The following is a 13,924-nucleotide window of genomic DNA, read 5'->3' on the forward strand; positions in this document are numbered from 1 at the left end:
TGTACATCCCAAAGGAGTAAACTATAGTCCCCAGGATCCTTTGGGGGAATTCAAAGTGTGCTTTAAACATACAGGGTGTATGCAGTCTTGAGCTGTATTCAAGCATTCAAAAGAAAGTGTGAGGGATGTAAACTAGGGAGGCGGGGAGAGGAACAGACAGGCCAGGTCTCAAGTGTCCTTGTGTGCACTGGGCATGCCTGCTCCACCCTGTGACTCTCCTGGAAGGAGCTATAGTCAACAGATGAATGAAGAGACTACTGTGGTAGCCAAATCTCTCTCTCCGTGGGTTCAGATGCAGCACAAAAGCCCCATGCACCCTCTTTGTGGTGCAATGGGTCGGTGTGTCTGGCTGTTAACCAGAAGGTTGGTGGTTCGAGCCCACCTAGGGATAGCTGTGGGCAGAATTCCTACATTGCGGGGGGTTGGTCTAGATGACCCTTGGGTCCCTTCCAGCTCAACAATTCTATGATTCTCTCTGATGTGCAATAAGGAAATATACCCACTTTCCAAATTCAGGTGCATACTTTCCCAAAAGTACTTCCAGCAGCCTCTCCTCCTTCCAGGGAGCGTGGCCTTAAACATGACAGCCTCTGGAAGTTTTGGACTACAAATCCCATCAGCACCTGCTGGTTGGGGCAGATGGGAGTTGTAGTCCAGAACATCCAGGGGCTGGCAGGTTGGCAAAGGCTCCCCTAAGCCAAGATGCAGGTTATGTGAGAGTGGTCACTGTCGCTTTAATTATGGTCAGCATCCTTTCCAAACCAAGACAGAACAGTAGCCAGGGATAAGCGGTCCACCATTCCATTCAGAATGCAAAAGGAAGCATTAGCACCCCCCACCCCGCCCAATACATAACTTTGTGCAAGTTAATGGTTCTTGAGTTAGATATAAAAATGATGCAAATTGGGGGAGGGGAGTGGATGGTTGGGGAGGCTTTTGAAACTATAATTGAGTTAATGGAAGCTCAGCAAGTGCCTCTTTTTTGGGGGGGTGGGGGCGTAATTGGTCGTTTTTGTCACTTGTGTCCATTTACAAACTTCGCTTTTCTTTTCTTTATTGATTTTTCCCCCTTAACAAAGTGAGGCACTTAAAGGCAATTTCTGAAAGCCCCAAATGATTAATAAAACCCCATTTCCCTCTCTCATTAAAACAAAGGAATTAGAAGCTACCACTTGATTTGTTTAACAATCCTGCAAAAACTTCACCGGAAGCTGTTCACAATGGCTGATTCCTTGTTGTAGTAATGGATCAAGGATTTATTTTCAATTTTTTTTAAAAAAAACCCACAACCCTTCAGAATGAGACAATGAGAGGGACAGCTCTCTTTGTTGAGAGGAAAGCATGGACTGTGTTGGGTCAATGGGCCTCCTTGCTAAAGGAATCAATGATCAGGATTTTTAGTCATCTCTCTCTCTCTCTCTCTCTCTCTCTCTCTCTCTCTCTCTCTCCCTAGCCAAAGACACTGGTGTCTCTGAGACAGATGCCTGGGTTTATACCTTTCCCTTGTCTCCAGTCTCTGTTCAATACACAGCCAGGAACAGTGAGATTTTGGAGCTGCTATACTATTCAGCTGCTGGTCTGTCTTAGAACAGTATTTTCTCATCTGACTAGCAATAATTTTCCAAGGCTCACACAAGGCCATTCGAGTGTGTGTGTGTGTGTGTGTGTGTGTGAGAGAGAGAGAGAGAGAGAGAGAGAGAGAGAGAGAGAGAGAATAGGGGCCACCATCCAGGACCCCATATTTTCACAGGCCGCGTGCTTGGCTGCAGTGGCCATGATGAAGATCTCCATCTCTTCCCTTGCTAGAGCAAGGCAGGGAATGAGGAAGTGAAGGGCCATGTGGGTGTTGGCACCACTAAAGCAGCAGCAAAAGGGGGGGTGTAAGCAAGGAGGAGAGGCTGCAGCTGCTAAACTGGTGCAAAACAACAACAACAGCAATAACAACAACAAGAAGAAGAAGTAAGCTGGAGAAGAGGAAGAGAAAGGGTTGTTGTCATCACCAAGGAGGAGTGAGAATTCCCAGTGAAACACTGAATGTCTGGTGTGAGAGGACCCTGAAAAATGAGGAGGGGAGGGAATGGAATGGAATATCCTGGAAGAGGGCATGACTGGCTGGATTATTGAACAGCAGCACTCCCCAACCCACGTTGCAACACTTTGCTGCAGTTCCACTGGTCCTCTTACGATTCTGTTGGTGGGAGACTCTTTATGTTGTGTGTATAGATGTCCTGGAAGATGGCAAGACCCCCCTCTTGGCCTCACTGATGCGGTCCAAAGGAAAGCAGAGCAATACGTTTGGCACATAGGTGTAACGGGGGGGGAGCTGCCCCACCCCCCAATCAAGTAAATCAATAAAAATACTTATGGTAACTAACTGAGGTTCTGCCCCCCGCCCAACATGAAGCCTGCCCACCCCAACATAAATCCTGGCTACGCCCAATGTTTGGCACCAGAATGGCTGCTGGAGTTGTAGGAAGGAGATGTAAATTAATAATAATAATAATAATAATAATAATAATAATAATAATAATAATAATAATTTATTTATACCTTGCCCATCTGGCTGGGTTTCCCCAGCCACTCCAGCCATCTTAGGGACTCCATTCTGGATTTGTGTAGGGTTTCCTCCCTAGCCCTTTCTTCTCCTAGATGGGTTGCCTACCTTCCCAGGCTGACAAGCCCCACCTGCCCCTTGATTCCCTCTGCAGCACGTGCAGAAACCGCCTTCTTGACTGTTGGATCCACTCTTCCTCACCCGAGCCTGTCTTTGCATGCAGGGGAACACACACGGCACAGCAGGAACAAAGTTACTTATTCATACACCTGGAGAGGTTGCTCTTCCAGAATAAGTATCTGGGGAGATGATACCTAGAAGAGGATTGCGGGGAGGGGAGGGAGGAAACATCTCTAAAGAGACCACAGAATCAATTTTCTAAAAAGAAAGCAGAAAAGAAAGCAGGGATGATGAGTGATGCATTCGGCTGGTTCTCTCCCTCAGGATGTTTTCACTCTGAGGCCTGGGAACTGAAGTAATACAAAGGATTCAGGTCTACCCTTATCACCTTGCAGGGAACTTGCATCCAGCTGAGGAGGAGTGAAGTTTCACAAGGCCAGGTGGGTTCCTTTGCGTGGTGAGGCCCCAGGCCCCCAGCTCCCCCCGAAATAAATAGACAAACACAAGTATGTTGGGTAAATGGGATAAACAAGGCCACAACTTTTTTGTTACAGATGGGTAGCCGTGTTGGTCTGCCATAGTCAAAATAAAAAAATTCCTTCCTGTAGCACCTTAAAGACCAACTAAGTTAGTTCTTGGTATAAGCTTTCGTGTGCATGCACAGGTGTGTATCTGAAGAAGTGTGCATGCACACGAAAGCTTATACCAAGAACTAACTTAGTTGGTCTTTAAGGTGCTACAGGAAGGAATTTTTTTATTACAACTTTATTGGTTACAGATGTGAGCGGTTTGGCTTTGGCAATTGGGTGAAGCAAGATTATATCCTGACTCCTGCCCGACTGCAGGAAGTACCTTAAGGGTCAACCCCCAGGGTCACTGTTGGGGTCGTGGCATGGCCCTAGCCCACGCCCAGGCTTTGGACAGGAACCACACCCCCAGGTCCCTTTCACACAGCCTATGGGTTCTCAACCTATAGGTCCCCAGATGTTGTTGAACTACAAATCCCATCACCCCAGCTAGCAAGGCCACAGCTCAGGGATGATGGGAGTTGTAGTCCAACAACATCTGGGGACCCACAGCTTGAGAACCACTGCTTTAACGGGATTCCCTTAATGTGGAGGGACAGGTGGAGAAACAACCTCCCCTCCCATAATAAGGCTTAAAAGGTAAAGGGTAAAGGGACCCCTGACCAGTAGGTCCAGTTGTGGATGACTTTGGGGTTGCGGCACTCATCTCGTTTCAGGTTACAGACTCCACTAACCCAGAAATATTACCTCGGGTTAAGAACTTTGCTTCAGGATGAGAACAGAAATCATGCTCTGGCGGCGTGGCGGCAGCAGGAGGCCCCATTAGCTAAAGTGGTGCTTCAGGTTAAGAACAGTTTCAGGTTAAGAACAGACCTCCAGAACGAATTAAGTACTGAACCCAAGGTACCACTATATTCATTAAATTGGTATACTGCCATACCTCATGTTACGTTTGCTTCAGGTTGCGCATTTTCAGGTTGCGTCCTGCTGCGACCTGGAAGTGCTGGAAAGGCTTACTTCTGGGTTTTGCCGCATGCGAAAGTTAGTTAGTGGAACTGAGGGAAGTCAGGGTGGGGGTGGGGTTTTGTGTGGGAGGGGGGAGGGAGGAAAAAATGGGGGGGATGATGATATGTTTTTGGATAATATGTCTTGTTATAATTCTGAATATTTTTTTTGAAAAAAAGAAAGTTAGTTTAATAACAACAACAACCCAGCTGAATCAGAGGGGGCACAAGAATGAGTGTATTCTATACTGCAAGTACCATTCCTGTCTTCCACTCTGTTAGGGTGAAGATAAAGGTAAAGGGGCCCCTGACCATTAGGTCCAGTCGTGACCGACTCTGGGGTTGCGGCGCTCATCTCACTTTATTGGCCAAGGGAGCCGGCGTACAGCTTCCAGGTCATGTGGCCAGCATGACTAAGCCGCTTCTGGCGAACCAGAGCAGCGCATGGAAACACCGTTTACCTTCCCGCTGTAGCGGTACCTATTTATCTACTTGCACTTTGACGTGCTTTCGAACTGCTAGGTTGGCAGGAACTGGGACAGAGCAATGGGAGCTCACCCCATCGGGGGGATTCGAACCGCCGACCTTCTGATCGGCAAGTCCTAAGCTCTGTGGTTTAACCCACAGCGCCACCCACGTCCCTACAGAGTGAAGACAGACGTAATATAAATAGAGAAGCCACAGCAGATTCTTCACCTGCAATGTGAGCTTAGTTATTCAGTTTACATGCCAAATACCAGCGAGTCAGACACTGGTTCAGCCATCAGTCTAGCTTCAGGTAGACTAACCTTTTAAATATATTTAACGCATCACCCATATGTAGGGCTTCCAAACGTCTGGATCGGGGTAGGCAACCTAAGGCCCGGGGGCCTGATGTGGCCCAATCGCCTTCTCAATCCAGTCTGGGGACCGTCCAGGAATCAGCATGTTTTTACATGAGTAGAATGTGTCCTTTTATTTAAAATGCATCTCTGGGTTATTTGTGGGGCATAAGAATTCGTTCATTTTTTTTTTTCAATATATAGTCCAACCCACCACGTGGTCTGGGGGACAGTGGACCGGCCCATGGCTGAAAAAGGTTGCTGACCCCTGGTCTGGATTTTCCCGGATGTAACTGGGAATTAATGATGGAATTGAAGGCAGAATTGACATCCGGGGGGGGGGAGGGGTTTTTTATGAGTTAATTGTTGCCATTTTAAAAAGGTTAAGAAATAATGTTTCATGAATAGATACATTCTATTTCTAAAAGAGTTGCAAAGCGTTTCTAAAACAATTACAAACTATTTTTAAAAGAATTGCAAAACTGTTTGGGAAATAGGGGGAATGGCGTTGTGATGACACGGGTGCTAGCCAATAGGTGCCCTCTACAGGCAGCTCCATCATGCTGAAAACTCACACAACCCTTTTCTAAAAAGAAGAGCTTGTTTCCACATGAAAACAGTACATTGAACTAGTAAAACTGCCTCTAACACTCTCACAATGGCATGTTGTATGTGTTACATCACAATAAATATATCTTGTTGGCATTGGGAAATATGGGGATGTTCCCTACCCGGTATCTGAAGAAGTGTGCATGCACACGAAAGCTCATACCAAGAACTAACTTAGTTGGTCTTTAAGGTGCTACTGGAAGGAATTTTTTTATTTTGTGCATACATAGTAATTTTGAAATGGCCCTTGATGCAAAGCAGTTGCTTTAATTTACCGTAGTTTCAATTTCCATTCTGTTGGTTAGTAGTTATGTTTGTAGTTATGCCCAGACTGAAATCAGCAGAAGCCTTTTCCTTTTGGCTCAACTCTTCTTCTAGGGGGTGTTTGTGGAATTATAGGTATTCTCTTGTTTCAGTCTCAGGAACGGAGGCAGAGAGAGACGGGATACTGTGTGATAATGTATATGCATGAGATCAGTGGGTGTACAAACAGGATATATACATACATATGAGTTATATACACTGACACAAGTAAGGATTGGGTGCATGTTTGTGGTCAACTATACATGCACAATAATCTGGGTTGGGGGAGTGAAACACAATTGCTGCCATTTCAGATTTTGTGCCGTCCCTGATATAAAGCCTTTATTTGCTAGGTCACATTGATGCCAATGTGCCCCATGGCCAGGATGGATCTGCTTCACTCTTTTTTCATGCCGTGAAACATGGATTAACTCTTCTCATTGCAAAGATGTTGACCTGTTGCTTCAGCACGAAGCCAGATTCGCACTGCGCTGCCACAGAGATGGCTTTCGCAGCGGAGTTTCAGAAAGCAGATTGGCCACAGCAAGTCACTCGACTGCTTCATCACAGTTTGAACTGGCAGACGCGCCAAGCCGAGCCACAATGCAAGAAGTTGTGTGGATCATTAGCGATCTGTGCAGTACACGTTTTGATTGGTGGAGACTGCAGGCACACAATACATTCAGAGCATGCAAGGATCCTGAGACCTGTAATCTACCCCTGCAGTTCCCATCACCCTTAACAAACTATAGTTCCAGGATTATTTGGGGGAAGTCATGTGCTTTAAATGCATGAAAGACCTACATTGGCTCCCAGTACGTTTCTGAGCACAATTCAGAGTGTTGGTGCTGGCCTTTAAAGCTCTAAACAGTATACCCGAGGGAGCATCTTCACCCCCATTGCCCAGCCTGGACATTGAGGTCCAGTGCCGAGCGCCTTCTATTGGTTCCCTCACTGTGAGAAGTGAGGCTACAGGGAACCAGGCAGAGGGCCTTCTCGGTAGTGGCGCCCGCCCTATGGAATGCCCTCCCACCAGATGTCAAGGAGATAAAGAACCACACAACCTTTAGAAAACATCTGAAGGAAGCCCTGTATAGGGACGTTTATAATGTTTAAATTTGTATTGTGTTTTTATGTATGCTGGAAGCTACCTATAGTGGCTGGGAAAGGAACGCAGTTGGGGCTGTGATCTAAACCACTGAGCCTCTTGGGCTTGCAAATCAGAAGGTTGCCAGTCAGGGCTGGATTTAGATGAAGAGAGGCCCTAGGCTACTCCACATGTGAGGCCCCTCCCCATCTCCCACCCACCCTCACAACTAGAAGAAAATGGAAGAGTGTTATAAACAAAACTGAGTGAACCCAAGGATGATGACGGATATTTAAAATTCTACAATTCACAATTGTTAAATTCTTCTTCTTCTTCTTCTTCTTCTTCTTCTTCTTCTTCTTCTTCTTCTTCTTCTTCTTATTTGCATGCACCCCTTTGGAGAGGTGAAGTTAATGGGCAGAATCAGGTTAGAATATGGTGTATTAGGGTTGCAGCCTACCTAGCCTCTGGAGTTCGCTGCCTTTTAAGACTTCAGACTTTCATTTCTTTACACAACACAGTTTCATCTGTCAGATTGCAAAATACTGGATGGTTGGCCTGCTTTGCAGAATGCCTGTAACATCTGCCGGCTGCTTGACTTGGGAGGTAGCCGTGTTTCCAGTGAGGCTTCCTTCCCATACCTCGCTTCCAGAGAGGCCTCTGCTAAACCCAACCATGGGACCCACTCCATACCTTAATGCAGCTGCCCATGTTTGGCATTGGGCACAAATGAACGGAGTGAGGAAGGAGTAGTGAGCCACCACCGGAGCAGGGTTGTGCACACAGGAGTGCGGCACTGGCTGAGGCGTGGGAGACATTTATTCAGTAGCTCGGGGCTGATTAGTTGCAGGTGAGCAGATGGCACGTGGTTTGGATTTCGGCGAGGTTCGGGAGCAGGCGATTGGAAACACATTGCTTGGCAGAGCCGGCCGGCTCATTGGGGAAGGGCGTGTGATCCAGCTAAGGCCCAAGGCATCTTCCACATGTCGGAACAGGAGAGGCTATGAGAATCGCAGAGCAAGACAAAAGCACAGGTCATCAAGGCCAGGCCCTGACCTTTGGGGCTTGAATGCATCAGCCAGCCAGCAAGCCACAGATCGACTCCTTCAGTCCAGAGCTGAATGGGGAAAGGCTGCGGCTCAGCAGCAGAGTGTCTGCATTGTATGCAGGTTCAATCCCTGGCATCTCCAGGTAGGGCTAAGAAGAGACCTTTTGGCTTAAAGGCTATAGAGCCACTGCCAATTAGTGCAGACAATATGGACTTACATTTCTGCCGTCATACAGCAAGTGTGCTACAGAAAGGACTCCTTGCAGAACAAAGAGCTCCAGGTAAGAGTCGGGCTGCACTTGGGCTTTGTGTAGAATGGATAGGCACTAAGAGCAGGACTTGGGAGGTTCCCAGGAGGGATGGAGTAGAAATTTTATTCAGTTCACATTTAAAGGTGAACCAGTCAAATCTGCACTTTCTGTAACAGCATGAGAACCAAAGTGCAGTGGTACCTCGGGTTACATACGCTTCAGGTTACATATGCTTCAGTTTACAGACTCCGCTAACCCAGAAATAGTACCTCGGGTTAAGAACTTTGCTTCAGGATGAAAACTGAAATCGTGCTCTGGCGGCACAGCAGCAGCAGGAGGCCCCATTAGCTAAAGTGGTGCTTCAGGTTAAGAACAATTTCAGGTTAAGAACAGACCTCCGGAATGAATTAAGTACTTAACCCGAGGTACCACTGTACAGTCATCCGTTGGAATTTGCACTTGCCCAGATTTTGAGATGCAGGTCTATAACCAAGCTTGACCAAAATGCGTAAATCAGAGGAAAGTTCACAGAAAAAATGAATATATTTTTGAGATTGACATACAAAGATGGGTTGTATTCAAGGAAATTGCTTGCAAAAATGTGTACATTAGTCCAAACCACATACAAACATGTTTATTAGGAGAGATTGGTACCAAAATGATGGATTTCTGTGAGGATCTTTTTTTAAAAAAACGCTGCAGAGTTGTGGAGAACTGAAGATTGGAAGAATGAGAAAGTGATAGGCATGGGCAAATTCCCTGCCTCTCATCCACCAATTCTTTAACTGGCCTTTTTGGGCAGGTTGATTGCTCTCAGCCTCTGCCCTGCATCTTCATTTTTTTGATGAAAATAATAACAGCACTGCCTTACCTTATAGGACACTGTCAAAAGCTACCAAGATAACACCTGCAAAATACAGTGGTACCTCGGGTTACATACACTTCAGGTTACAGACTCCGCTAACCCAGAAATAGTACCTCAGGTTAAGAACTTTGCTTCAGGATGAGAACAGAAATCGTGCTCCGGCGGCGCGGCAGCAGCAGGAGAACCCATTAGCTAAAGTGTTGCTTCAGGTTAAGAACAGTTTCAGGTTAAGAACGGACCTCCAGAACGAATTAAGTACTTAACCCGAGGTACCACTATACTTTAAAAACTCAGAAGTGTTTTATTCATGCTAAGTAGGATGATGACGATGCTTAAAAGGGAAGGGAAAGCACATCATTGTTGTTGTTTTATCGATGCCCATCTGAAAAATTTGTGCAAATTGCCGTTGTTGAGGGAGTGGAGGGCAGCCATTTTGTGATGCTTGGTTGGGGTGTGTGTGGGAGAAGGAGGGGGGAATTTGTGGAAACCACAGGTGTTTAATTTGTTGTCCGCCTTGAACTACAACCAGTGCTTTTTTTTTCTTTTTTTAAAAAAATGTTTAGGGGTACTCTCATTTTGACTCAAAAAAAATAAATCACCATTTTATCGTTCAAATCAGGAAAGATAAATACAGTAAATGGACAAAAGTACGAAGATTCACAAAATGTTTAGGGGTATGTGTACCCCTGCACCCCCCCAGGAAAAAAAACCACTGACTACAATTATCATCATCCCTGCCGGATGGTCAGGCTAGCTGGGGATGAGAGGTTGGGAGATCAACCACCTCTGGAGTGCCACAACTGAGGCAACTCTGGTGTAAAGTCTCCCTACATATGTGTGTTCAACATGTGCACTGTTATGTATTCAGTGGTCTGTGTTTGAATCATAGAATCGTAGAATCATAGAATCATAGAGTTGGAAGAGACCACAAGGGCCATCGAGTCCAACCCCCTGCCAAGCAGGAAACACCATCAGAGCACTCCTGACATATGGTTGTCAAGCCTCTGCTTAAAGACCTCCAAAGTAGGAGACTCCACCACACTCCTTGGCAGCAAATTCCACTGTCGAACAGCTCTTACTGTCAGGAAGTTCTTCCTAATGTTTAGGTGGAATCTTCTTTCTTGTAGTTTGGAGCCATTGCTCCGTGTCCGCTTCTCTGGAGCAGCAGAAAACAACCTTTCTCCCTCCTCTATGTGACATCCTTTTATATATTTGAACATGACTATCATATCACCCCTTAACCTCCTCTTCTCCAGGCTAAACATGCCCAGCTCCCTTAGCCGTTCCTCATAAGGCATCGTTTCCAGGCCTTTGACCATTTTGGTTGCCCTCCTCTGGACACGTTCCAGTTTGTCAGTGTCCTTCTTGAATTGTGGTGCCCAGAACTGGACACAGTACTCCAGGTGTGGTCTGACCAGAGCAGAATACAGTGGCACTATTACTTCCCTTGATCTAGATGCTATACTCCTATTGATGCAGCCCAGAATTGCATTGGCTTTTTTAGCTGCCGCGTCACACTGTTGGCTCATGTCAAGTTTGTGGTCAACCAAGACTCCTAGATCCTTTTCACATGTACTGCTCTCAAGCCAGGTGTCCCCCATCTTGTATTTGTGCCTCTCATTTTTTTTTGCCCAAGTGCAATACTTTACATTTCTCCCTGTTAAAATTCATCTTGTTTGTTTTTGCCCAGTTCTCTAATCTGTCAAGGTCGTTTTGAAGTGTGATCCTGTCCTCTGGGGTGTTAGCCACCCCTCCCAGTTTGGTGTCATCTGCAAATTTGATCAGGATGCCCTTGAGTCCATCATCCAAGTTGTTGATAAAGATGTTGAATAAGACCGGGCCCAAGACAGAACCCTGTGGCACCCCACTAGTCACTCTTCTCCAGGATGAAGAGGAGCCATTGATGAGCACCCTTTGGGTTCGGTCAGTCAGCCAGTTACAAATCCACTGAGTGGTAGCATAGTCAAGACCACATTTTACCAGCTTCTTTACAAGAATATCATGGGGCACCTTGTCAAATGCCTTGCTGAAATCAAGGTAGGCTACATCCACTGCGTTCCCTTCATCTACCAGGCTTGTAATTCTGTCATAAAACGAGATCAGGTTAGTCTGACATGACCTATTTTTCAGAAATCCATGCTGACTATTGGTGATCACAGCATTCCTTTCTAGGTGCTCACAGACTGTTTGCTTAATGATCTGCTCCAGAATCTTCCCTGGTATTGATGTCAGACTGACTGGGTGGTAATTATTTGGGTCCTCTCTTTTTCCCTTTTTGAAAATAGGGACAACATTTGCCCTCCTCCAGTCTGCCGGGACTTCGCCTGTTCTCCAGGAATTCTCAAAGATGACTGCCAGTGGTTCTGAGATCACATCTGCCAGTTCTTTTAATACTCTTGGATGCAGTTCATCTGGCCCTGGAGACTTGAATACATCTAAACTAGCCAAATATTCTTGTACTATCTCCTTAGTTATTCTGGGCTGTGTTTCCTCTGCTGAATCATTTGCTCCAAATTCTTCAGGTCGGGCATTGTTTTCTTTATCGGAGAAGACTGAGGCAAGGAAGGCATTGAGGAGTTCAGCCCTTTCTGTGTCCCCTGTTTGCATTTCACCATCTTCTCCTCTGAGTGACCCCACTGTTTCTTTGTTCTTCCTTTTGCTACGAACATACCCATAAAAGTCTTTTTTGTTGCTTTTAACCTCTCTAGCAAGCCTGAGTTCATTCTGTGCTTTAGCTTTTCTGACTTTGTGTCTACACGTGCTGGCTATTTGTTTGAATTCCTCTTTGGTGGTTTCCCCCCTTTTCCATTTTTTGTACACATCCTTTTTTAATCTTAATTCAGTTAAAAGTTCTTTAGATAGCCACCCTGGCTTCTTTAGGCACCTTCCATGTTTCCGTCTCATTGGTATTGCCTGACGTTGTGCTTTTACTATCTCCCTCTTAACAAACTCCCAGCCATCATGAACTCCCTTTCCTTTTAGTATTGTTGTCCATGGGATCTCACCCAGCACTTCCCTAAGTTTGCCTGAGCTTGAGTCTGGACTCAGGGTTCTGAGCCCCTATGTTCTGATATCCAATCACAGAACATTTCAGGATTTGGGCCTCTGCCATTGGCCCTTAAACTCTGAGTTATGATTCGCAGCTTGGAAGTTTAGACAGCCAATCACGTTGGGAGTGGGAGTGGCCCAGGCCTTCAGAAATATATATAAGCAGTTGCTTTGCCCCTGTTGTCCAGTTCTGTTAGTTCAATAAAAGCTCTTGCTGTTATCACTGTGTCTTGCCTCGTAGGAACCCACCTACACTTCATGCACGACCGTGTATGCGTGTGGCGCTGAGAAGTAATTAAATAAATCAATTCAAACTGTGGTTTTTTTTTAAAGGGTTTCCAGAGGTTTAGAGGGTGTTTACAGGCTTTTTAGATGATATTCCCCACTATACACAATTTCATGTATACCTACGGTACCCAGGAACGCTTACTCTGTGTAAGTGGGGAAGATGCCTTTATTTGTTTAGACCTCTGGCAATAGTAATCTCTCTGCCTCCCCCTCCCTCTCTCTCGGCAGCCAATGGGATGGAAAGAAAGAGAGAAAGGGGTGGCTCCACCCAATTTTGGCTTTGGCCCTGACCACATCTGGCCCGCGGTCCACCATCCTAGATAGTGTGATCCTCAACAGTAAATAAATAAATAAGCCACTGTCACAGAGTGGAATATAAACCAAAAACATAAACAACAAGGTACAATATTTAATCAATTGCTATATTTTAAGCGCTAAAAAAGATACCCTCTGATGAATCAGGCAGCATATTTAAAACGTTAACATTATTTTTAGAAGCAGGGTAAACAGTATTAGAAGATTAGAGCGATTCCCCTCCCCCATATGTAAATGCATGCACATTTAATCAATCAGTCAACCGACACTCATGCACTTAATCAGATTTGATTTTTTTTTCTAATTGTGTGACAGCACCAATAAACAAATAAAGGAGCTGCAATTGGGGGTGGGCACAAATTTGTGGGCAAACAGGAGTAGGCATTACTAATAGAGATGATGTCATGAGATGGTGTCATACCTACAAAGGCTGCCCTCAAAACCTTGGTCAAAGATATCATAACTATTGGCCTCGACCTTTTCCAGGACACTGAGTGAATGACTCATTCCCACACACAGCATCCTTCCTGCTCCATCCCAGATATTCCAGACATCTCATATGCAGAAAGAACCCCAGTTGCAGGTAGGCTGCATGTATTTATGGGCACATAGGCTAGATTGGCCCAGACTGTTTTTGGTGTGGCTCTTTTGCACTCCATGAAACCCAGAATATGGAAAGGAGAAGGGCAGAGCAACCAATAACTATCCAATATCAGGTTTGCTAGGTTTGAGAAGTAGCAAGAGGGTCATAGATGGATTGACTTGGAAAGGTAATAAGAAAATACAAGAAAAGCCCTGGGTTGTGGTTGTTATTTCCTCATACACCCCTAATTTTGAGCTGATTTGGAAGCCTTTTTTTGGCTAAGAAATGGGGCAAAAATTATTTCAACAAAATATATAAAATCAGCTCTGTACACAGCCGTCTCTGAAAAGGGGGAGTGGCCATGCGATTGACACAACAGCCAGCCAGTCCATGCTCAGCACAGCCAGTTCCTGCTAAAAAACAGATAAATCGGTTTCCCCCCAGCTTGATCTGTGGGTGAAGGCTGTACATGTGCCCCTAATGCTGTGATTATGATTCCAC

General features: G+C 45.6%; 1 long non-coding RNA gene across 1 annotated transcript in view; it reads left to right on the forward strand.

Moving 5' to 3' along the window:
* Positions 1-7,549: 7,549 nt before the first annotated feature.
* LOC309526707 overlaps positions 7,550-13,924 on the forward strand; it is a 74,250-nt gene continuing 67,875 nt past the window's right edge. Inside the window, exon 1 of the long non-coding RNA XR_014216865.1 lies at positions 7,550-8,354. This is a non-coding gene — a long non-coding RNA (uncharacterized lncRNA). The remainder of the gene's footprint in view (positions 8,355-13,924) is intronic.

This window comes from Podarcis vaucheri, assembly GCF_965113315.1.
Source record: "Podarcis vaucheri genome assembly, chromosome: 2".
Classification (NCBI taxonomy): Eukaryota; Metazoa; Chordata; class Lepidosauria; order Squamata; family Lacertidae; genus Podarcis; species Podarcis vaucheri.